Genomic DNA, 26,293 nt, shown 5'->3' with positions numbered 1-26,293 from the left:
ATTAAGTTTTGAACACTCTTTTTCTTCTTTTTTTTTTTTTTTTTTTAATTCTTAACAGTGCTTACATCAGATTTTGACAGCCTGTAAGCATGCCTTATAAGATTTATGAACTACTCTTCATGAAATGTTGGTAAAATTCAATGAAAAGCTTAAGTAAGCAATACAGAAGTTGGAATCAACCACGCTATGAATTTTAGACATTTGCAAAGCAGCCAGTTAGAGCACATTTTCATCCCTAAAGGATTCGCTTATTGCAGAGTAACCAAAAACTTCATGATTCATAATTATTAAAAAAAAAAAAAAAAAAGTTTCTTCCTTTGAAATCTTTGTTCATTTCAATATTTCCTTAGGGCTTTCCAGGGCTTTCTTGCATCTTCCTTGATAGCCTGGACTGTTCTGTTTAGTGAGAAGCCCAAATCCAACACCGTCGTGCTTTCTTTGCAGTGAGTAGTGAGTACATAATGCTATTTTCAGCTCGGAAAGGAACAGAGGTGGGAGTCAGGTCATATGAATACGGGAAGACAGTTACAGGCTGTAACCAATTTAAGGTGTAGCCTTTATTAGGCTAAACTCTGTACTCCATCTGTACTCTCACATCTACTCTACACAGGGGCATTTACACCCAGAAACAGAAGAGCTGAGCCATGAGTACCTGAGAACTACTGAGAATCTTCATTGTCCCCCGAGGTGTCCAAAAATATTGAGCTGTGGTCTCACCAAGGAGCTGGGGCTGCTGCACAAAGCTCAAAATTTAGCAAGTTTGAACTACAGTGAATCCATCTCGTTCTTTTTCTTCCTTTTTTTATAATATATGGGTTTAATATGATTACATTAAAACTTCAATTTTGAATGCAGGGCACGGTAAATAACAATGCAACATAATCAGTAGTTATTATGAAGGACGAGGCCCCTAATCTGTATAATAGAGCCTCTCTCTTGGTAATCCATCAAGCACTTCGCCAAGGACACTGCAGGGACAATAAAAGCACCAGTTTCACCACGGTAGTATTTCTGCTCAGCATGCATGCACTTGTTGGTAAAAGGCAAGAATATTATTTGTTGTGACTAACAGCTTTCATCTTCAGAAAAAGAAAGCGTCACTGCACAGCGAGGTGCTTTTCTATCGATCATTTTTTTCTACCACCACTAGCATGGGGAAGCTCATGGGTTTGCAGCCCTCCAGCACAGGTTTCCCTCTGAACATCAGTTCTTGATGGGCAAAGCAAGAAAGGAGGACAGTGTGACACTGTATGCAGGTCAAAGCAGAAACAGGGGCACATGGTCCACTTGCCAATGAGGCTGGGAGATTATTTTGAAAACCTTCTTTTTTGCTAGCCGGCATCAAATTCTTTCCAAAATTTACTGAGATTGTTTGTTTCCTCTTTGAACTCCGTAGGAATCAACTTCAAGCAATAAAATCTTATCGTCTGCCAGAAAAAAAAAAAAAAAAAAAAAAAAGCTTTTCTACTGTTCTGAGCATTGCAACATTTATGAACCAGAGTGCTTTGGTTAAAACTGCGGCATTCAGCTTTTTCATGAAGCATGATGAGGTTTCCATAAACTGCAGCCACGTCTGTCCTAGAGGGATATGAATAAAGTCTATTTGTGGAACATTCAAGCAAGTGGATCCAGGGTGAAAATATCACTTGTGCCTTCAAAGACCGAATTAGCACGTTGCTGTAGCCTGAATTTCATCATCTTGTCCGTTTGTCTTTGCTCCTGCAAATGTTGTATTTTGGCAGAATTGCTCATCGTGGAAACTGGAGTGACCCGCACGCAGCCTCGGCACCCTCGCTGCACATGCACATAAACACACGTGTGCCGAAACGCTCGCTGCATCAACACATCGAGCCGGGTCTAGAAATAGCAGCAGCAACAAACACGCTTTGGAGAAAAAATGTGAAGGCTGAGACTAAAAATAAGAACATCTTTGAACGGAGACCAAGATGATTTGTATGAAGGAGCAAACACCACTAAATCCTGCAAATAGCCAATTTAACTCCCTTTCCCTTGGTCACTCTGATTTAGCTGGCAGAAATTGAAATCTGTGCTGCAAACTGACAATTTCAGGCAATGCTAGTATCAATAAATTGTTCATTTTGTAGTAAAATCCTGTTTTCCCAAGGAAGTCAAACACCCATTGGGCTCATGCTTTGTCTTCACCTTCTCCGGACAGGCACAAAAGAAGTATGCTCCTGGACAAGGTGGGCAGAAACGATTCCAAAAATTATTTTTGCAGGAAAATATGGAAGAACGTACGTAATTGGGAGGCAAAAGCCCTCTTCAGATGACTTCATGCACTCAACTCTAGCTAACAACTAAGTGGTTGAGTATCTGTTGGTTCAGAATAAGAACTGACTGCAAACGACTTGAACCGTCAGCTGAATGCGCAAGTCAGTGACCCAAATATTGCTATTTCTGAAGCAAATGAACCATCTTCGACAGAAAATTAAAGTTTTCAAAATCACCTTTTTTGACAAGGCCCGAGGCTGTTAAAATCCACGTCTGTTATCTCTTGAAATGATATCTAAAATGTTCAGTTGATGGGATGTTATATCATAGGTTCTATTATTAAGCCATGTGAAGAGGCATTGGTAATTATTACCAATTTTATTTTAGGCAGCAGTACAGAAAAGTAGCTGAAATAAGTTCTCTTCAAGCAGTCTCTTTCCAGACTGATGTCCTACTGATAAAATATAACCATCTTCCCAAAGCAAATGTGTGGGTTTTCAAGACCACTAAAGGTCAACCACTCTCCCAAAATTAAGTTCTTAGAAGTTCTGCTGTTCTTTAGAGGAAAAAAAGCACTAAATAATAATAGCATAATGAAATTAGCTTGGCAACAAGCTTCCAGAAAAGAACCTTCTCTCTAAAGAAAGATATTAGAGAAAAGCATTAAAATTTCCAAGATGGAGATAGGAAATATTCTCGGGGTGCCCAGGAAAAAAAAATATGAATTAAAATGAATGAAAAATTATCGTATTTTATCATAGATGAGATAAAACTGAGGAATAAAACTGAGGAATCATAAGTGTCAGTGCTATCAAACCTGAGCGTATCATACTAGCATATGGAAGTTTAGTAGTGACACTTTAATAACAATTCTAGATGTTTTAACCCCAACAGGATCTGATCTTTGGCTGAACACAATGAATACAACTGAACGGAGAGCAACTTTTTTGCACTTTTACTTGTATTTTCCAGCATTTTCACTTGCATCAGTGATTTATGTATACATATTAATAAACTCTACTTGTGATGGAGCTCATCCTAAATTCGGAGATGAGAAGAAAAACACAGGCATCTTAACTGGTAGATACCACAACTCTTTCCAACGTGCTCAAGCAGATCTGGGTTACTTTCACACCATACTGATCAGTACAATAAGCACTAAATATACGTACATACTGGTTTGGTGGTTGGTTTTCTGTTTTGTTTTATAGGAAAAAGATCACGTTAAAACATTTCAAACGAAGATGATATCATATGCTTTATCTAGATGAACAGAAATGCTAAGAAGCTCAACCAGTCACAACTTTAAACACGTTCTTTTAGAAGAAAAGATGACATGAACAGAAAACAGTTACCTGCCAACAAGATTTTCTGTGTTAATCCTGAACGTTATTGACATCTTAACTGAGGCAACAGATTCAAGGCTCTCCTTCTCTCAAGGCTACTCAGCCTTCCCAATCTGTTTTCCCTTTCCTCATCACATCCGCATGTCCTTCATCTCACCTTAAATTCTACATCGAATTAACATAATTACTGAAGGAAAATTACAGTGCACATAAGAGGCTTGTGCAGCAATTTATAAGCAAGTTGACCAGAAGACGGAGTTGGGGTGGAAGTGCACAGGCAAATCCCAGTATCACCCAGTATCACCTGCCCTGCCTTTGCAGTTCATTCAATGTTAAGGTTGGCCCTGCTCTGAGTGGGGTCTGGAGCAGATGATGGCAGGGGTCTGGTCCAGCTAAATCAACTTGATTCCACACTGTCCTGTTTGGTGCTTTTTGACAGCTTTGAACCTTTCATGGCTCTCTCACTGTGAGCGTTGCAACCCCTTTTATCAGAAATTAATTTCTTCCTTCTAACTCCATTTTTAGTGCCTCTATCTTTTATCCAAACACTGAGGAAGGAGAAGGAAAGCCCTGAGTGCAGGAGCGGGACACTACAAATTTGAAATCCCACCTGAAGTCCCTTTGAGCCTTGATACCAAACCTGGAACACGCTGAGCGTAGATTTGTGGATGCCGTACCTGTAATTACAAGGAAGGCCTTTGGACAGAAATATTGCCGGGATGCTGGGGAGGATATCTGGAAGTCTTTGTGCTCAGAAGAACATAAGCCACCTCATTGCCAAGCCAGTGGCAGCTAAAGGGAATAATAAAAAAGTTTGGCAAAACAGCCAAATTACAAGTGAAATGACTATTCTGACACACTGATGTGTAAATAAAGATACTGGAAGTAATTCCGTGTAGAAAAACATTTGCTTTGCTTATTAATCAGGGATATTGCCAGAAGCAAAACAGAGTCTCATATTTTTAGCTTAATTTCCAAACTGGTGTGGAAGCCACGAGTTATTAAACCCCAAAAGGGGACATGGTTCAGACCAACCATTTTTCCAAGCTTTATTCACCCTCATCCATTCCTAGCGTGTTTTGGGGCAGTCTCATAAATGAGTCATTCCCTGGTTAAACCAAGAGGCTGCAACACCGAGCTTCCCACTACGTTACTGTCTTATTCTGGAGCCTGAGGCAGAGTAATGATCTTTTCTCAGCCTGTCTATATGTAATATGCACATTATGCTTCTCACAGGGATACGATCCGCTCACTGATGATGGGAAGCATTTCAGAGTTCTCAGAAAAATAGCATCATAAACTCACGAGAGGTAAGCAACAGTGAAAACAACCACCTTCCCAAACCAGTGCACTTGAGCAACTTAAAAGCTACAACAAACTTTTTACCTACAGATACACCATCCTCAGGTACTGAACCCTCCAAGGGTTTTCTTTCAAAAAAAAAAAAAAAATATTTTAGCTTCCTAAGTCAGCCTCCAGCCTTATAAACAGAGAAGTCAGAAGTTCATTCTGCCCGCAGAGGAAGAGGGCCCCTTGATTTCTTCCTGCCTTCTGATCTAGAGCCCGAAGGGATGAGATCTTCCACGTCATCCCGTGAACCCTCAGGAACAGGATCAGCATGAGTGGAGCTCCGCCAGCTCTGGAGGACAACAGAAGCCAAGAAAAGTGAAGGAGCCGCCGCAGAGCGTATCGGCACATGCTGAGTTGGAAAGCTGACGTGAGGAAGAGGTCAGGGAAAGAACCAGACAAACCAACGAAGGCAGGATTTGCTCCTTTGGTTAAACAGACCTGCTCTTTTATTTATTAAAAGGCTGCCGGAGTCGTGGTGGGTGATGCAGTTTCAGCGACTGACAACACAATGTTTCCTCAGTTTGAAAGAAGTGCTCTAGAAGCTCTGCATGATAATTTTGCAGCATTTTCTTCTGGGAACTAGTTAGAAATGAGCTATTAAAGAGGCTATCTGCTTACGTAGTCATGTTTCTAGCTCTTATTTCACTTTGTTCTTAGCCACACTGCACGATGGCCAAATTAGACATCTTCACAGGCTTTGGCCACCCCACACCATTCTCCTTTGAAATGTTTAAATCCAGTTTTCAGATTATTTATATTCCATGACCTAGACTAGAGATTGCTGGGTGAAAAGGCAAAATTACCCTTTCACTTTCAGCATTTCCTCCGTAAGAACAGACGGATGATTTTAGAAGTCACATGCAGTGTCTGACGTATTCCCTTCACAAATATCCAGGAATGTTTAAGGAAAGATTTTTTTTGGCCTAATATAAAGCAATTTGGTAGAAATGTGTTTTTCCCTGATGAAGTCTTGACTTACTTATCTATATTTATGTTGAACATATCATAGAAAAATCCAGTGAACTAAGACAGCAAATACATGTTTCTGTGTGGTTACTTAGACTTCTGTATGGAAAAAACCCACAAGAGTATTTGTGTGGCAAACACACTACGCGTGGGCAGGCAATAATAACAGTACCTTTTATCACGTCGGTGTTTCCAGCATGTCAGCAGCAAAGTCAGAATCGTGAACAGAATCGGGAAAGGGCGATTTTACACTCAGACCTAGTCATTGAACTGACAGCAAGAACTACAAAGTGCATTTCCACAAACACTCTGCCCATGAGTTCACCAGGTTAGGATTTTGTTAACATAAAATTGCACAGGATCCAAGCGCTGACGTGGTTTATAGGAAGAGATGTAGATGACAGGGTTACCTACAACTGTTAACTCCTTACAGATCTTGCAAGGAACCCAACCACAAGGAGCAAACCAGAGCAAAAATGTGTCTTAGGACTCTTGGTGAGCTTTAAATAGACAAGGAAACGAGTCAGTAGTTACACATCCTCAGACACTACAACAAGTAGTAAACTTACACAGAAAATACATCCACTTCCCAAATAGGTCTGGAATCACAAGTCATCCTAACTTTGTATTACAGAGGCAGCACCAGCATTGACAAGAGTCCTGAGCTGAGCAAACGGAAAGGACAGGGCCATTACGATGCTCGCCACCGCCTGCAGCTTTATTTGCAGAAGTGCTACCACCAGACAACTGCTGCTTCAGGTGAGCCGCTAAGACCCAGTGCTTTGTTTTAATTTGGACTGGATCTGCAGCGGAGGCTCTGTCTGTACAATAAACTGAAGGCAGGGATTAGCTCGAGTAGATCAACTGAACTCTCCAGACATCGCTCTGCAGCAGCTGGGGAAGCTGCAGTTAGAGCGATGAGATGCTCTCATGTCCGTACGAGCCTCCACACATCTCTCAAAGCAACTCAATCTTCCTCAAACAACAACCCTCGATATTTCAGTTGTTGCGAGGAGATTTACGCCGAGATTCCTAAACTGAAACTTCAGCCGTGTCAGGGATTGTTAATCCTTTTATACAGCAACCAGGAGCCAAATACGTTTTACGATGACAGATTGCAAATAAAAGGACTTGCAGGGCCATCGAATGTGCCAGGGGCATCACTACAAAACGCAGCAGAGGTAGATGAGGTCAGATCTGGGTCGCATTTCCATACTTTATAAAACTTGCCAGGTTTCAAATTAGAGGCAATCACACAATAAATCTCAAACCACCGGAGAATAAGAAAATTCCCCTTGCTTGATAAGCAAATCAAGAAAAGGGGAGCCGAGTCTCAGATGCAGCAGAAAGGAGAACAAATAAAACCCCTCGCGAAGTACATTTTCAGAGAACAGTAATTACAGGCAAGTATTTTTGTCTTCACTACAGATACAGCTTTGACATTTCCACTCTCTCACAGAAACTATGTATTTAAAGTGGAAATATGAAACTAGTAAATGGCAACTGTCAGTTGCTGTGTGTTCACTGAATGTATGTCAATAAGGCTATGCAAGACTACTCGGCAATTATTTTTAACCTCTCTCTGCCCACAGAGGAGATCTATGGGAGGATTTAATGGAAACAAAGAGTTCTAGGAACTGATTAGCTCTGAATTTTACAAATGAGCAGCAAAGCTGAATGTCAATCAATAGCAAAATGTACCGGTCTTCAACTTCCAGCCAACGCACGATTGACCTTCAGCTTCCTTCTTCACTTCATTAGATATACACCTTCGTAATGAAAGAGAAGCTTTACAAACATCAGTGACAGATGATAACAAAAGCCACCAGAGAAACACAAAACAGGGAAATAACCAAACAACAACAAAAACACCAAAAAACCCCTCTGTTTCTCCCAAGAATGCTTAGCTAATAAAGCAAATTAGGTCGTATGTGAACAGCTAACTGTAAAGAAAAAGCAGCTGCAAATAAAATAGACGTCGCAGTGATGGCAAAATTTCAACAAAGATACCACCATTAAAGTAATTGCAGCTGGTCTGAGCCCAAATAAGAATTAAATCGCCTAAAAAAATAGCAAGACAGAATACAGATAGCAAACCTACACAGGATTTCACATGCCTAGTGAGTAAAAAAAGCATCAAGATTAACTAGGGAAATTGAGGAAAACTGGGGTGTACATCAGGATTTCAATTCATTTTTATCAGTTTGTGATCTAGACCTTTTTTTTTTTTCCATCAACACCCTGACCACCTCTGTAGGCTATGAAAGCTATGAATAACTAACTTCTTGATCTGCAGTTAAGATCCCTGATTATGATTTTACATCATTTTTAATCATACTCTCTGATGATCCCTTCTGCAGTGAAGCTGTTATAGAAAGAAAAAATGTCCCGAATTCTTTCCTCTACCATCAAAATCCCAGGCATTTCCAATTCTCCCACTATCTCAAACCTGTCACTGATGTTTATAATGATCCTCTTTCATTATGAAAGTGTGTATACATCCATAACGAAGTGAAGAATAAAGGATAAATTCCTTCATCCCATATAGACTCTATTCTAATGGCTTCTGACAGCCCTTTTAGGGTGTTCTCTTCCACACGGGGACCGGCTGCTCACACAACTCCTCCTGCATAACTCAACTTCTCTCCTCTGCTCCTCGCAGCATCGTTCGGACTTGCTCCTGGACTTCATGAGAGAGAAATGCAATCAGAAGCCCAGCACCCCATGCAAGGGAGGGGGACCCAGACTCGCCCACCTGCCCTGCCTTTCTGCCCACCTCTGGCTCCTCATCCCAGGTAGAAGGCACGCTGATTCAGCTCGCTAATCTGGCAAAAAATCAAAGCAAACCAAACCAAAACACTTCCCTCTACCCTAAGATTTATTTTCTGCTATTTTAGTGAATTGAACTGAGTCACTGTGCCTTGAAGTGGGTGACAGAGCCAGAAGCACATGAATTTCTTTCACACAGGAGTGAGAGATAAGGAGATAAGAGAACTAAGGACCAGTGCTCAGTTGTAGTAGGAACAAGCCACCAATGCCCTATGAGTTTTTTCCTACATCCATAGCCTCCCTTTGTCTGTCCTTCCCTTCAGACAATGTCCATTTACCTAAATCTCATTCAATTACACAGAAAAAAATATAGAATTTAGATGTTTTCAGTTTCTTCTTCCTCTTCTTTTCGATAATCTTTCAATTTTTGGCTTATGTTACAAGATCCTGGAGACAGAAGCTGCCTACTAATGTGGGCTATACCCACATGGACTAACTCAACTGCTGCCCAGAGAAAAAGCTCCAAAAAACAGTATTAAAAACTGTTTGGGGTATGCAAAAAGAGCAGAATTAAAATAATTTCCTGATACGAAAGAACCTGTTTTAAATGGTGTGGGATAATGGCCTCTATGTGTCAGTAGATAAGAACAACCTCCAGCTGCAAGACCTAGAAGAAATTCCTAGAGAAAAAGCACAATTAATTTTATTATACCCTGAGAAGAAAGTGTACCCATCAGCATATTATTGTACTCATGCTTTTCTAAGGCTACATAATGTTTTCTGAACAAAAAGGGTTACACAGCAGCTTATTATTATTAAAATATGACACCGCTTGTGTCTTCCCGAGCAGCAAAAACCTCCACTCAGATGCTCTGAAAAATCTTTTCATTTGCCTAAGCCATCTGTCAACAGGCCATTTCTTCTCTGCCTCTCCTTTGATCACACAGCCCTAATTTTCTCAGTGCGGCAATTAATCTTTCCCCCGATTTTTATATAAAGCTATTAGAGAGCCTTCTGAAGGCTCCACGTTGTACACCCGGCTGATACGTGCCAGCCTTGGATTCCTATAATTACCCCTTTTTTCCCCTCCTCTTTTCTCCCTTCTCCCTTTTCCACCTGCTTCAATAGGACCACGGGAGCTTTTTGTGCTCGCCGCGCTGTCCTGTAGCAGATACCATCCCCGCCACCCACAATTCTGCTCCTCGAATTACCAATAGAAATCTCCAGACTCCTTTTTTTTTTTTTTTTTTTCCCCCTTTGGCAAACTACACGTTGGTATTATGTCTTCTGCTCCTGCAGTACGCTGCTCAGAAAATGAATGGTGGAGACGTCAGGCCGAATAGCGTGTGCTTAAAATTCTTCCCGATTTCAGCAGATTGCCTTTTGCTTGCATTAGGTCTCATCCCCTTTAATAAAAAACTTTCCTAGAATGAATCTTTTGATGAATAGGCATTGAGATAGTCTTCGGGAAAATAAAATCATTCACTTAAGGAGAAGTAGAACATTTAATGTGATTGGATACATCATCCTTCCCCGAGTATTCATTTCATGCACAAAATCCTTTTGATGCTTTATACCTTTAGTGTCACAATAAAGAAATCTTCTTATTACTGAAGAACGATAAGACAGTAAACAGCAGCTGTGTGATAGCACTGATGTAGCAGAACATATCCCCGCGAGGATTCTTGACCTTTCAGCCTTGGTTTTGAATGCTGCAGCTAAAAATATCTTTTCTCCGCTGACAAACATTACAGCTACATGCTGCAGAATAGCAATGAGGAGCTTTATGCTCTAATGGCTTTACTATAAATAGAATCTCTTCAATGCTAAAAGCTCTTCATTAAAAGGATTAGTGACTACAACACACAACAGGAACAACCGATACCAAACCTCAGGCTTTGTAGCACAAACTGATTTTAAATGTGCAAGATTGAAGAATTCCAAAGTCACTGTAATTTGGTCAGTAAAGCAGAAAGCAGAAGAGCTCTCTCTTCCCCATGCAACGTTTTGGAGAGCTGTCTGCGATACAAAATTAATATTTTGAGGAATCTGCTTCCTAGTGTTCTCATCTTCTCCAGTTCAATGCCAAATCGACTGTATAATGCGATGTCAAAATGAAGCACAAAGTCGCAACAAAGCCGATGTCTGTACTTGAGCATAACAAACGATCAGTTATCTGCTAGAGCAGAAAAAATTTTTCTTTCCTGCCCAGTTCGAGTTAGGGACACGAATTCTCCCAAGGCTGGGCTGCAGCACTCAGCTACGTTTTGGTAGGAGTCCTTCTCGGTGACTGAAGGAGGAGAGTGACAAAGGCAAGGGCAAGGAGATGAGCAGAATGGGGATCCTACTCACCATTTTGGGATCAACACTTAATAAAGCCGGTGTTAGGGGGTTACTTGGAGATGTGCTGGCACTTACACCATCAGACTGATGTCTCACAAATACTATGCCATGGGAAAGAGACCAGAGACAAGATGTAAATTAACGCAGAAAGAAGGCACGTTTGTTAAATGATGAGTTATCCTAACGTAGCAACAGAGAAAGACTGACGAGGAAGCCAGAAATTTTGAGGAAGAAGGTAAATATTACTTGCTAATCGTGACACAAATTTAGCACTTCCAATTCTTGGAGATAACAAGCTTGTCAAGTACCCTGTTAACAAACACTTCTGAAGGATCCAAAGATCTCTTCAACTCCCCCGACACGCACTAAAATTGGGGTGTATAAGCAGTCAATCAGTGAAATGCAATCCCCTTTGAGATTAACGGCACCTGAAAACACGCAGTAACCCCACACAAGCACAGGGAAAGGAAACCGTTCTGTTCTTGGATGCGGTTTACTTGCTCCCATCCTAACCTGCACTCCCAAGCCATCTGTCAATTAACCATGCCTACAACTAGCATCATTTACGATTAATCTTATAAATGGGCTAGCATTTTCTAAGTGCTAATTCTGGAACCATACGAGGACTTTGACCACAAGCAGAAGGTTCGCTTGGGACAACTTGTTCACTATATTATCCCAAAAGGCCCCAAAACACAACACCAAGGAAGACTGATAAGAGAATATATATCGAAAGCCTAGAACACGTATCAAGCCTTCAGACCACTGAGGTTTATCTGTGATTCTGTGGCTATCTATGGCCCTCTTGTATGACTTCAATGGACAAAGCATTGCACCACTGGATCGCCCATCGATGCATCCCAATAAACTCTACCTCCAGTCCTCTGAATTTTAGTTCTGTGGCCATGCAAAGATGTTTTTGCCTCAGCGTTTCTAATCTGTTTGCGTTAAAGCACACATTGTAAGGTAATTCGGTGTTTATTTATTTAACAAAAGGCACAGTTTGATTTAGTTGGAACTAATGGCACACTTAAATACTTTGCGGGTTTCCCACTTTGATATTTGTTTATTGTTAGAGAACAGAAATTTAATACAACAAACCAAATATAGATGGCAAAAATAACTACGGATGCATGTTTCCCCTCTGATATTTAGACAAATGGCAATTTTTGATCCCCAGCAAAATTTTCTAATATGCAGAACTACATAGTTTTTTCATTTCAAATTAGAGGATTTGCTACTAACATGCCATATGCTGTGTGATATGTTTAACAGAATGTTACACTTCTAATTGCCTACCAATCAAGGGTTCATATTTTCCAACAATTAGCGGGGTAAAATATAAATTTCCTAGTGCGGTTGTTACTTTCAGGCACCCAACAGAGCCTTTAATATTTGAATGTACACATCTTGGAAATATTTTAATCCACATAAATTCACAAACGTGATTTGTCTTCATGAAGAGACCTCCGCACGCGGAACACTGACTTAGAGAGGACGGGGAGAAAGGAGAATGAAAGATGCATTTCTTCTTACAGCACCATCTTTTTAAATCCCCATTATCTCCCATAAATGTTCTCAGATATCCGACCCCATAAATGGGGGTAGAGAACACAGGGGATGTGTGTGAGGGGTGTTACGGGGTGGGATGGGGTTTGGGATTTGGGGAGATGGTGGTGGTAACAAGGGATATCTACTTATAATGCCTTCCATAATGAAGATCCACTCCTAACAGCAGTTGAAAGGAAGAACTACGAAGCTATTCCTGACATCATGGGATCTTACAGAATCAGCTTCTCCAAACATTTGAAAATCACCCGGTTTCATGGGCAAGCACATAAAATTAAATATTCTTTATTCGTGCCAATTATGGCTGGTTTGAATGGGGAACAGAAAAAAGAAAAAAAAAAACAAAAAAAAACAGGAAACAGCTCTAGATAATCTTGATTAATTTCCACTTTCTTAGGCAGAAGATGGTATCCAAGCCTGACATTCATGCTACAGCTTTAGAAACGTTTTAAGATATTTTGTGATGACTTTAGCTTGCTTTTTATTTGTATCTATTAACTTACTTGCTGATATTCAAATTTCACTAACAAGTGATGAGTCTTCCCATCATAGCATTTATTATTTATGATGGAGCAGGAGAGCACTGCTTAATGAATAGCAAGATGACTCGGATTCATTTTCAAAATACAAAGAATCCCAAGTGACTTTTCACCTAGACATTATTATACACCAGTAAAATTTTTACTGAACAAAATATTTACTTTTATTTATTTCAGTGTTTACAAACTTGAATAAACTCAGTTTGCCATCAGAACACGAAGTAATGACAATTAAAGACTGACTAATCACCGCATATAAAACAGTTTTGATTTGCTATTAATTGCCAGATCCTATGTACTGAGATTTAATTTCTAGAGAAATGCTCAGGGCAATTCCACTTCAGGAGTGAAGATATTTGAACCTGCACTTACATCTCCTGTTTCTTTAGCATTATCTATAGAAGAGCCCTTCGTTGCAGCCTCCTCTCTAGATTTTAGCATGTCACGAAAAGTATAGGAGTCATCGCTACAGTATTTGAGTTTAAAGCTTCTTTCCCGAGGTAGTTCAAAGACTTCATCACTGCAAGGTTCGGTATAAACAGTGCTACCCAACGATATCTGGAAGACTCGCCTACTGGGAATATGCATGCTGCTAGCTTGAACTTTCATGAAAATAAGTAAATAAATAAATAAATAAATGAGTAACAGAGAGCGGGATGCAAATAAAATGTCGGCCAAAATGAAATGTCTGGGTTTCTGCACAGCACTGGTCCCTTCATCTTTAAATTTACCCATGCAGCAACTCCATGGTGAGTTCATATCATAGGACTAGCCAACTAAATTCGTTTAAAGGTTCGTTGATGGCACGGTGTATGGCATCCACAGTTCTGTGGACTAAAACTCCAGGTATAGGATAAGGGTAAATGCCTTCTGTGGCCTTTTCCATAAATTAGGTAATGCTTCTGGATTATTACCAAACTGCCAGCACCAATGCAAAAGATACCTTAGAAGGAACAAGGATGGTTAATAGAGATGCTATACAGTGCTTTAGAGTTGTTCTTAATCTCACACAGTACATTGTTTTCCAAACAATTTATTACAGTAACAGAAGAAAACTTGGGAAGGTTTGGCCTGAAAATCAAGTAGCTGATTTTTTTTTCAAACACTCAAAATAACAGAGTTTCATTGTGTGCCACTTTGCCTTTTGAAGAACGGTTTCCACATTATCATCTCTAACCTCTGTTACAGCTGCCTTCCCTAGCAGGCATGCATCGCCCCATGGCACAGGGCTCGTCCGCCTCCTCCCATTTTTACTTGGCTGAGTTGTGTGCAGCTTTCTGAATGGACGTCCTGCTCCAAAACTATGCGCTATAGCCAGAAGGCCAAAACATTTCTCACAAGTAAACAGTCCTGAACTTCTCATTTTCATTCCTTGTCTTGCATCAAGCTAGCATTTTTTATATATATATTTTTTTAGTCTTTGTCTGGTGTTTACTCCTTCTGCAGAGATTTCTGAGTATTATTGGCTCCAAAGAACTGCATGGACTGCGTTAGTGAATCTCAGAAAGGCAAAAATTGAAGAATATCCAGAAATTGAAGCAACATGCTTTGGTAGGCTGTTGTCAGATGTCACCCAAGCACTGTCTCCCTGCCCCTCCTCAACAGGACTGGGGAGGAAAAAAGGATGAAAAACCTTGTGGGTTGAGATAAAGGTAGAGACATCAATCACTGTCATGAGTAATACGAACCACTTGGGGAAGAGTGATTTTGTTTTATACCAATTGAAGTAGATTTGGGCAGTAAGAAACAAGACAGAATACTACTTTCCACCTGCCACCTTTCCCAGTCCCAATGTCCCCCTTCACCTCACCCCTTGCTCCTAGCAAGGGGATGGGAGGGGATGGGGGCTGTACGCAGCCCCCCCAGCCCCTCTCAGCAGCCCCTTCCTCCTCACCCGTGGCCCTGCCCCAGCTGGGGCCCTCCCCGGGCTGCAGGGTGGAGATCTGCTCCAGAGGGGGCTCTGCAGGGCTGCCAGGGAATCCCTGCTGCCTGTGGGCCTGGAGCCCCTCCTGCCCTCCTCCTCCTGGGGCCTGGGCCCTCTGCTGCTTCTCCCTCGCCCTGGGCCTCCTCCTTGGCCTGTGCCCGCTCTGCCCTTTCAGAAATCTGGTTTCCCTGAGGTCTCACCAGCTTGGGGCTGGGCTCAGCTGGGCCCTGCCATGGGGCCGTGTCCAGCACCGGGCAGCCCCAGCCTCTGCCCACGGAGGCCCTGCAGCTCCCCTGCCAACGACATCCTATACATTTTGATTTCTAAGATTTTGCACGTGAATATGAAGAAAAGCTTAGTTACAACAAAAACTAACCTATTACTTGAAACTCCTACATATATTTGAGTTTCCTAACAATTGCTGAACGTCCAGCTAGCAAAACCAAGTGCTTGGGAAGCAACACTGCACGAAACACGTGTTTGATTCCATGCTTTGAAGGACAACACAAGTCACCTGGATAGACAAATGCCATTTTGTCACTCAGAACGCTAGCCAAGATAATAGGAAAGAAGTTGTTATATATCTGACTCTTTAGCAGTGGAGCTGCAGGCATCAATCCAGCTCTCACTCATCAGCCATGGAGCATCTGCCTGGGTTTGCTAAGGAAGACTAAGGGATGAAAAATGCTGGTGACAAAGGAATTTGAAATCAATTCATAAACCTTACAACGTCTGAAATATAGGCACTTTTTCGTAGCATTGCATTCATCTCTGACAGAAATAAGTCCAGATACTGCTTTACTATAGCATTGATTAGGAAGTTAAGTAGCCAAAGTGCGAAATGGAATTAAAATGTTCATCTGAAAGTTTTGGCGGTTTAATTATTTTGTATTTACTCAGAGGAATTACATTATTATCCATCTTAAACATTGAAGATCTCATTAGGCTAGAGGAGACTGCAGCCACTTGCTGATCACTGCGTTGTAGCTGGATATCAACAAAATTCACATTGATCTTAGTACATAAACTTTGAAAAGTGCCAGAAGGTTTAACAGGCTGGATTTGCTCCATCTTCACCAATTTCAAACTAAGATTTGTGAGGGAGGCGATGCTGGTCTGAATAGCCTACATCATGTTCTGTGAAATACTAAATATTCATTACAATTAGGGCAACTAATAGGAGATAACGATAGATAATCTTGAAAAGGAAAGCATGTTTACTTTGTTAAGGTAGAGATCATTAAGGATCCATGTCAGGAATGATCCTTCCGAAGAGCTAGTCTTGTCATGCAGATCTCAGGAAAAAAAATATATATATTTTGCAACAGACACAGATAAAGGCTACTGAAATGACCGTGAGACAGGCGATAAAATAGCACTGTGCTATCAAGGAGACTAGGAGAGGTAGTCCTGACTGCTGTCTTGAAATGCACCAAATAAAAAGCTAGAGTAAAAAAGGGCAAACTTCAGAGACTGAGAAAAGCTATTTAAACTAAAGAACATTATTGACATGAGAACAAAAGGGCTGGAAATGAGTCACAAATAAATTTAATCTTGAAATTCCTACTCACAGTATGGTTCTGAGATGCAGCTCGATAAGTTTATAAAAGGCTCTCCAAACAACATTACTCTGAGACACTTTCTGCAATCTACTTCTGAATTAAATAACATCGAGATGTATATTTCATGTTATGATATTAATTCAAAAAACATGCAGGCAATACAAATCCCGATCTGTTAAGTACCCATAAACAGAAATAATTTATTTCAAATACATCCTAACAGTTAACAAGAATAAATAGCAAATAAATAGCAAATAGTGAGAGCACTGCTGATTAATACCTTAATTAGCAACAGAAGTTCACAAATTCGCTGGTTGCTCCAACAAGTTATAAGAAATTATAGTCACTGGGAAACCAGAAGTGGTCATTTTGCCTCTTTAAGCAGGCAAAGTTCAGGATGTTCACTCCAACTGACTGCTGTTTACTGGTCTTATTTTCATCTAATCTCAAACCTTTGACTACATTTATCACTCATTTTTCCTTTTCTTTGTTTCACAACCACTAGTTCGCAATTCTTTGCAAAAAAAATGTGTTTTCTTTCCGCAGGTGAAGGATATATGGGGAAAAGTGTGATAGAAATGCAAGCAGGGATGCAGTAATTGGGAGGGCCAACGAATCCAAATTACATGATATATAGGTGTAACATCGTATTTTACCCCACCTACCCATCTGAGTGTGAGGAAGGCAAAGACCCCACTGAGAAGCCCTGCTGCCAATGTCCCCAGCACAGCAGTACTTGGCTGGAGCTCGGTTGCAGCTCTGAGCCCTCAAGTCCCACTATAATAAATTCACTAATGCTCCCACAGCTTGGGAGTGCTGTTCAAAGGCTTCCAGGCAGAAACATTTGGGGCTGGTGGCCTCTGTTTCTGCTCTGAAGTTTTTCACTGAAGGTTTCCAATGCTTTTAATACCTGCACTTTTCCTTTAGCTTGAATAACCCAACCCCACCGTTGATTCAGATAACTGACACTTGACTGTTTATCAAAGCACAGAAATGTAATTATCCCTTGACACTTCTTTTAATTATTGAGGATTGCTGCTGCTGCTGCCTTTTTTTTTCCCTGAAGTTTTCACATGAGGCAACCAATTATTTCTCTCTGTGTAATTCCAGATACTGCTGAGCCATTTCACCCTTTCTATATACTACTAACATTTTTAATTAAGACTCTTCCTTATTTCATCTCTTGTCTCTGGCCTTGATATGAAAGTTCTGTAACAGCTCTGTACATGTCTGACACCATTGAGCCACAATTTTCTATGACACCACTCGAAATATAATGAATAACAGAAAACAAATACAGTGTCTTTTGTTGAAAACCCTTACTGCAGCCATACTGCAGAAGACATTTGCTCAGCTCTTTTATACAGTAAAATTAAAAACAGCAACAACAACAAAAATAAGCCCATCTCTTTCTGTAACTTTTTCTAATGTATCCAAAGGCAATCAAAAATGCTACTGCAGTGAGTCTGACTTTTTGCTTGATAGGGAAATGCAGAGTAAAATAAGATCACCACCGAGTATACGGTCAGGCTTGGGATGGTTTTACTTTTTGCTTGGCTTCCTTTGTAAGAATCAAGTTAATTATTCAAATCAATCAAATCAAATTAACCAATTAACCTCTTCCTTGCCTAAAACTGTAATATCTAAGTGTATATATATATATATATATATATATATATATATGTATGCATACACACACACACATTATGATCACTTAATACAAAGGTAAGGTATATAAAATAAACAAAAGTAAAATCACAAAGTTTCAACATCATTTTAGCAAAGAGACGATGGGGAGAAGGAACAGGCTAAGAAAGAAATGGAGAAAAAAGAGACAGAAAAATAAATCTCTTAAGCTAGAAAAGAGACAATTAGCAGCCGATTTTGAGAGAAAAAAAAAAAAAAAACACTATAAATGAGAAGAAGAGAGAAAATGAAAAAGAGAGGACTTCAGTCAAAGCTTGTATTTCCTCATACAAATCTGTCTCTTCTAGTCTTATGCTCGTACTGTTGAGGTTTTGACAGTTGGAAGCTATTAATTTCAGCATTACAAGGCTTATTGAGGTGGATTTATGTTCTTTAAAGTCATTAATTCACTTCTGCTTCCTTGATGAAATGAGGGACTACTTCAGAACGAGCACTGCAAATTAAACCACCTTGCCTCCCCCCAGATCGTCTGTTCCCCAGAAAATTTCTACTGATCATAGAACAAGCTGCCCTTAAGTAAAGGGTCAAAACACATTAAGGGTGGGGGGGGGGTGTGCCCAAATGTAAATACTTTTAGCCAAATACAGAAATAAAAGAAAAGGCTTCCATTGAATTTGTTCAACTACGAACTTCTAAACTACAGCTTCTCCTCAGAAGATGTCATAATCCAGTCAAAGGACGCCCTTTTTCTGTAAAAGAGTCTCATCTAAGTCCAGGGTAGTCAGTGAAAAGACTTCTTTCATTTTACAGCACTCATGCCATTCGGTTCCAAGCGAATGACTTATTTTTTAAAGAGAAATAAAAGCTGAATAAAACCAGAAGCTAGATAAGGAAAGCTGAGCGTATGCCTTCTGGAACAAGGCTTCCTTTCCTGCTTACTGCCCGAAACCAATTACGTGTTGAACCTGTCCTACATAGGCTATTCAGAATATTCCTGATTGTACAATCAGCTTATTTTTCATTTCTCATTCTCTGCACACTTAACTGTACAATTCATTTAATTGCTGGGTAATTAAAATCCTGCCCGATCAAAGCATCTTTCTTGCCTCTCTTGTTCATACATACATCTTCTGATCTTTTTTTCCTTTATTCTTTGTTAATTGTCCACAAGCTGAACTATATTTTTCTGAATTTTATTCAAATGGTATCTTCTGTGTCCATCAAAGTAATAGAAATCTATTTCTCTGCAGATTCGGTGATACTTTTCACTGACTGCTTTACAAGCCAGCTTCTTTGTCCTTTCAATCTTCTTCCTTACAATTGTCTTTGAACCTCCTTTTGGAAATGTAACCCGTTTTCTTGATTATTTCAATAGCTTTCCATTTTTTTTTAATTTGGATGTTCAATTAATCTATTATTCAATTTGCTTCTAATAGTATCTAGAAAATTAAGCACCTTGCTCTGACTGTGCAACAATTTATCATCCTTACGGTATTCCTCAATCACCTGTTATGGCTTAACTGCAATATCATAAGCAATATTCCTACAAAGAAGTAACTTATGTATGCTTTTTTTCTTTAAAAAGACAATAAATTTTTGTAAAATGAAATACTGAAAACAAAGTAAGTCACTTAACTCACTGGAACAAAAGGTATTAGGTGCACGTGCCTGATTCAAACCTGAATGAGTTAATTGTCCTGCTACCACAAAGTTTTGGGTTTCTCCTTCCTTTTCGTATCTGATCAATCTGGTAGTTTCCTCTCTGCCAGTATTCCTGCTCTAAGATTGTATTAAAATCCTTAAGCATCTTAAAAAAAAAAATAAATAAACTGCATTTATTAACAGACGGGTACTATTCAGTTTGTTCTTATGCCAAAAGTTGCCTGATTTCAGCAATTTCTTCCCCTCCTTGCAACCTGGTCCTCTGACAGATTTCCAGCGATTCCACTTATTTCCTATGCCCTGATTTTGATAAATTAAAGAATCAGTATCAGAGAAAGTGGAGTTCAAAGCAAGAGAGACTGTCTCAGATGTTTGAGTAGGGAACACAGAATCCACCTGCCAGATTTACTCAACTCGGTATCCGAGCAGATTTTATTCAGTGTGGTAACATAACCCCATAATCGTAAACCCAACAATAAGTCTTCATTACTTGATCGCCTCCAAAACTTTACTTTTTCCTGCTCTGGTTTGATTAGAGCTCTTCTGTAAGAGTTTCCCATGGGAGGTTTCATTAGAGACTTGTGCAGACATCCCATGCACCTTTCCTCACAGCTGAATCACGCTGGTAGCTCAGAGCAACACTCAATCAATCCCTCTCCAGTCACTTCAGACAGCTGAACTTCGAGCAGATTTCTTTGTTATTGGGCTCAGAACAGATAATCTTCCTTTCTGGACTTACATTTCATCCATTTCGGTTATGGTACTTTGATTTTTGAGATTATCTATTGATTCCTGCATGGTAGCCTGATCTTTTTGAAGAGACTGTGGTGCTTGTCTTTGAGCCAGCAGCATACTTCATCAGTATGTTCTTCTTCCTCCTCGTCTTTTTTTTCCTTTTTCTTTTTTTTAAAGCAAAAATCACTATCAGTTCACACTGGCAAAGCTGTAAAAGAATGGTCCTAGACCAATGCTTAGACAACTCCATTAGTATTTATTACTCCTTTTCCCTTCCAGCCTCTTCTCCCTGCTTTGATAGAAATTCTGGGCCTGCAGCTCCAGCTACCAGTTCCTTCAGAAACCCAAGAAGGATGTAACCACTGGCTCTCTACCCAATCTAGGAGGTTTTGTTCATTTATTTTCACCTTTTGGTGCTCTCTTTATTGTTAGTACCTTTTCTTTGAAATCGCTACTAGGCAAGTTATGTCTGAAACCCTTTCTCTGCAAGTTTTTCCCCTCAGTTTAGAGTAACCAAGGCTCTGGTAAGAATTAGAAGCAACAGCTGATTCCTAGCATTTCACACAATAGCATGTTTTGACATGTGAGAATGTTACTTTTGTGCCAGATGCCCTAGTTTTATCAAGTTAGTCCTTTTTTTTTCAATGTACTACCCCAGTCCCTTAACACCTCCCAGTAACTAAAGCATGTTGCTTATTTGACATTGCCAAAATATCCTCCAAAGCAGCCTGCACACAAGCTGTTAAGATACGAAAGTGTTCCCACCTCTCTTAATTCTTAAAAATAAAAATGAAAAACCTGAAGGTTTTTCTAAATGGATGAGAAAGGTTGGTTACCTAGTGAAATTCATTTACCACCCAACTGTTTCTCGGTTTCTGCCTTGCTATGAATCACACTGCGATTCTCTCTCTCATAGACAACTTTCTCTTCAAATTTTCTGGCTACCGTTTTCTTGGTTTCAACTTAACTTCTGATGGTAATAGCCAGCCTACTGTAATTCTGAAGTACAAAACATTTAAGAGTATTTTAGTTTGATAAATGACTAGAATAATAACCGTAATATTTCTGAAGGACAGATCCTGATATACCCACCCGATCTCTCCATATTCCCAAGCTTATCCCTACATAATCCACGTGATCCCGTGATAATGAGTGATTTGCGTATTAAAAGAGAAAGGAAAACTGCTTCCTTGCAGTTCCCTCTTAAAACTATTCTTTTAACAAATACCAAGATGTGATTCAAAGATGGAGGATGAGCAATGTTGTAGGACTGCCCCAACTAAACCCAAACTGTTAGCAGTAATCACGTCTGCAGAGATCTGGCTCTTTTTAAGTGAGGCCTTGGAGGAGGGACAAACTGCCAGGGTGTCAAGATAGCAGCCAGGACACAGGCTTAGAGATGTATGACTTCCTCATCTACTCACTGACAAATACCTTAAAATATTTTCCTCTGTATTCAGGACATGGCGATTTGACACTGCTGCAATCTCAGAGTTAATCACATAAACTGTGGAAAGGAAGATTTAATTATGGTCTAAGGTCAGACTGGAAAATACAAAATAAAATGGGCGAGTAGCTTCAGTAATTAATTTTAAGATCCATTAAATACATAAGCTGTGAAAAAATATTCTAATTGGATGCTCTTTAAAACAAACAATATGTTTTTGAGATAATTTTGTTAAAAAGTAATACTTTGTAGGATGTTTTGTGAAACATCACCAGACAGAGCTTCCAAACAAGCTGTTGTGGATTGCATCCTCATAAAACACATCAAAATACTTTTAAATCTACCTTTCCTCTTGATGCTAACTACCTGCAAGGGACAATTTAACACCATCCTTCAGTTCTGACTTTTTGAGTTTTCTGTAAGCACAACATGCCCGCATGATGCAAGTAAACCAACAATTTATGGTGGGTCCACAACGAAATGTAGTACACTCTACCTATATGTAAATAACTAAGATGTTGGCTATCAACCACCACTTTCCTTAATTCTGATCTGGAAACAACATTTAACAGCGATATTGTTAGTTTGCCCTTCAATAACATGAAAATGAAATATATTGCACTGTGAAAAGGTGTATAAAATTAAAGGAATTGTTACCAGCTGTCTTGAAATTCCTATTTATTAGAAAGTAAAATGTGAAGAATGAACGAAATGAGTAAATGAAATAAAAGAATGAATGAAAGCAAAAGGTATTTCTGGATTTTGCCTGGGGTGATGCTCTATCATCGCATGGTTCCTAGAATATTATTGCAAATACAGCCTTTATAGCTTATTTATAATCATTGGTTTTCAGTTATTCAGTCAGTTTCTACAGGGAAGGAAAAGCTAAATGTTTGCCCTATATATTATGATGTGCAGCACTTCAAGATTTGTCTACAATTCTATATTCCTAAATCAAACTTCTCCAATAAATCTTCACTCTATCATGTATGAGGACCATCAGAAAAAAACATCCTCACCCTGTGGTTGCAGCCAGCAACAGAAGTTCGGTTTCTTTTACTTTACAAAGGAGGAGAATTGCAAAAAACTTTCTGTTGTGAAATTTATGTACAGCATGCAAAAAGCTGGGAACGTCTCCCTTTAGATGTGGTTGTCAAATTTGAATGCAGGAATATCCTGGGTCCAACCTATTCCAGGTTCAATCAAAAGCCCATTTCAAATTCAGTCTATTTCAACTTCAGTAACAACATTTTGTGTATGGCATTCGTACCTATGATTATTTCCATATACGTACGCAGAAGAGTACCATCAAACTGATAAGTGTTTGGTCTCCAAATTTTGCTTGCTTGCAAAACGTAGCAACATAAATCAAATACAAATCGAAAAAATATCTCACTGCAAGCAATTACAATTGCCTGCATCTGATCGTTTGCAAATCAAACCCCAGGACTTGCATGACATATGTACGCCTTGGAAGAGTCTTGGTTCTTCTCATTAAACTTCGCAGGCTATGTTTCCTTGATTTGATCATATTAATATATGCACCTTAAAACCACATCTATTCCTACACTTGGTTTGTTGCCCAGCAATAAAAAGAAAATATGTCATAAATTTTAGAGAACATTGAACTTGCTGGTGTTGAGCAAGATCATGTTTTTCAATTACGCGTGATTTACTAACCTTGCTAATAGACAACTTCATTTTACGGAGATGTCCTAAATCTTAAAATCAATTTTAACAACACATTAAGAACTCTCCCTCTCTAGCCTTTGACATATTTTCTTTTTTACGATTCCTTATGTTTTAAATACTGTTCCCTTCCCCGGTCATTTAATCATATGAAATCACAACCCACACTGTCCACTAAGAGCCACTTTTTTCCTCCATTTGACAACTCTCAGAGCTGACTTCTGACCCTTAGACCAAAACTTCACTGCCACTAACTTTTAATTCTACTCTTTGCCTTGCCTTCGGTGAAACAAAGACAGGACTGTCAAGTTTCCATGAAAAATTATTTCAATATGCTTTTATAATTTTAGAAATGTAGTATTAACTCTAATATAAATTACATCAAATTTAAAATAAATTTTGAAGTCCAGCTTTTATAATTTTGAACAAGAGCCAGCCATTTTTTTAAATCAAAGCCATGTTAAATATTCATTCGTGTTTCAATGTGAGCCCTTATAATAAAGTAAACCCTTCAGTGTAACCATCAATATAGGAAAAGCTTTGAATAATCATAGGATCAATTTCTTGATACAACACGAAGGCAACATTTCTTAGCCAATACATTCAAAGGTTGTATTACAATGATGGCTAATATAAAGAGTGTTCATATTAAAACACAAGTTCATCTTTCTTACAGAAAAGCAAAGCTCAGAGCAAAGCAAGGCTCTGACTCCAAACAGGATGATGATTAAGAGGAAAGAAATTCAAGTGCTATACTTGAATTTCTTTCTGAATTTCGACACTGCTATATTACATTATTCTTAAAAGTAACTTATCAATAACATCAAAAAAAAATCAGAGAGGTGGGATGATAAAAGAACATTTGTAAAATACTGCTGCTTTAATTATACGTATTAAGATGACAGGTCTTTAAGTAGCAATGGTAACGGTCAAAGAACGTTTAAGACAGCTTGCATAAGATTATCTCAATATTGGTATTCAGCACAGACCACCACCACTAAAAAAAGCGGATTTGTACAAGATAGTTAAGGTCTATAATAAACCACACGAAAGCACAAACACTGTTTCTATCACTTCAAAGCAAAAGGAAAAAAACAAACAAACAAAAAAAAAACAGGAAAACAAAATGTGCATTGCGTCTTTGGCGATGATTTAAAACATGTAATACTTTACTATGCCTCTAACAGCTGAGTAGGAAACGTAATCTGGCTAAAATTGAGTCTGAAGGATGATGTGTCACACTGGAAGACAATCTTTTAATTCCTCCTCCATCCCATACACTAATAAAATCAAAATTACCCTGCCAATGCCATGGTCTTTCTGAAGGACCCCAGTAGCTTTCCTCAGGATGACTGCAGGTAGGTTTACCTGGCCACAAGGTGGTGAAACCAGGTAGCAAAGATTCAGCTACTGAATATGGGAAGTTAGAGTTGAAACTGAAATTTCTCCATTGTTTTTTATTTTCTTTTTTTGTTTTGTTTTCAAGTAAAATCAGATTTTACAGGTATGAGACAGAGAACATCACGGAGTGTTGGTTGGTGTTCATATGTTCTCACAACTACAGCAACTGCAACTCTAACTGAATTAAGCAACCACATGAGAAATTACCAACTGCACAGGCAATTGGATTTTATTGTAAATCGGTGCTACATTCATGATTCCTGAATAATTCATTAAAATATCAATGAAAATCACCATTTAGGCAGGATTAGCAAACACAGCCCTATGCTTCTAGAAGTCTCTTTGACTTAGACGCTAGTAGACTTTGGCAGTTAACTGAAAACTAAAAGAAAACCAAGAAAAAAAAATTGAAGAAGAAGAAGAAGAGGAATTCATCCTTAAAATAATCTCCTATGCAAAAATGCCAAGGAAAGATTTCCAAGCCCAGAGCCCAGACTACAAACCTGTTGAAGGTCAACGGCACTCGGTAGAACTAAGATGACTCCCAAGTGACCTGAGATGACAACATCCGACACAAGCTGCCTGTTTTACTGATGAGGACCAAATCACCAAAGACAGACATTCAAGCAAGTGTTACCAAATCTTTGAATCCTGTGAAGAACAGCTGCCAGGTAAGGATGGTTTCAGAGACAGATGCTTAAAGTTCAACATGTTTGCAACACAACAGATTCGAAATACTACCAGTTTTAGACTTCTTATTGATATATCAGGTGCATACACATTTTGACATATGAGTTGACGATGGTCTGTATGCTTGAAAAAAAATTTTTGAAAGAATAAATGTATGCAAATAATAGCATTTGGGGTCTTTTAAGTTTAAATAATTAGCTCAGACAGTGCTGATGGACCATTGCTCCTTAAAAGTGGTCCCCTCTGAGTCATCAAATTAATTAGAACAAGGAGCATAGAGTTAAATTTGCTTTTAAAACAGACTTTGAACAGTTTTCTTAAAAACACAGCACTTCTTCTGTAACCGATCACTGCAATAGAAGAGTTGGGGATAAAACACCCCACGTTCCAAAATCTCTACACAAGCCTTGTTGAGAACCTCA

General features: G+C 39.2%; 1 protein-coding gene across 4 annotated transcripts in view; it reads right to left on the bottom strand.

Moving 5' to 3' along the window:
• TRAPPC9 (trafficking protein particle complex subunit 9) overlaps positions 1-26,293 on the bottom strand; it is a 460,345-nt gene that overhangs the window by 211,766 nt on the left and 222,286 nt on the right. The window lies entirely within an intron of this gene.

Source organism: Anas platyrhynchos, chromosome 2, assembly GCF_047663525.1.
Source record: "Anas platyrhynchos isolate ZD024472 breed Pekin duck chromosome 2, IASCAAS_PekinDuck_T2T, whole genome shotgun sequence".
NCBI lineage: Eukaryota > Metazoa > Chordata > Aves > Anseriformes > Anatidae > Anas > Anas platyrhynchos.
This window is presented reverse-complemented; position numbering and strand designations above follow the sequence as displayed.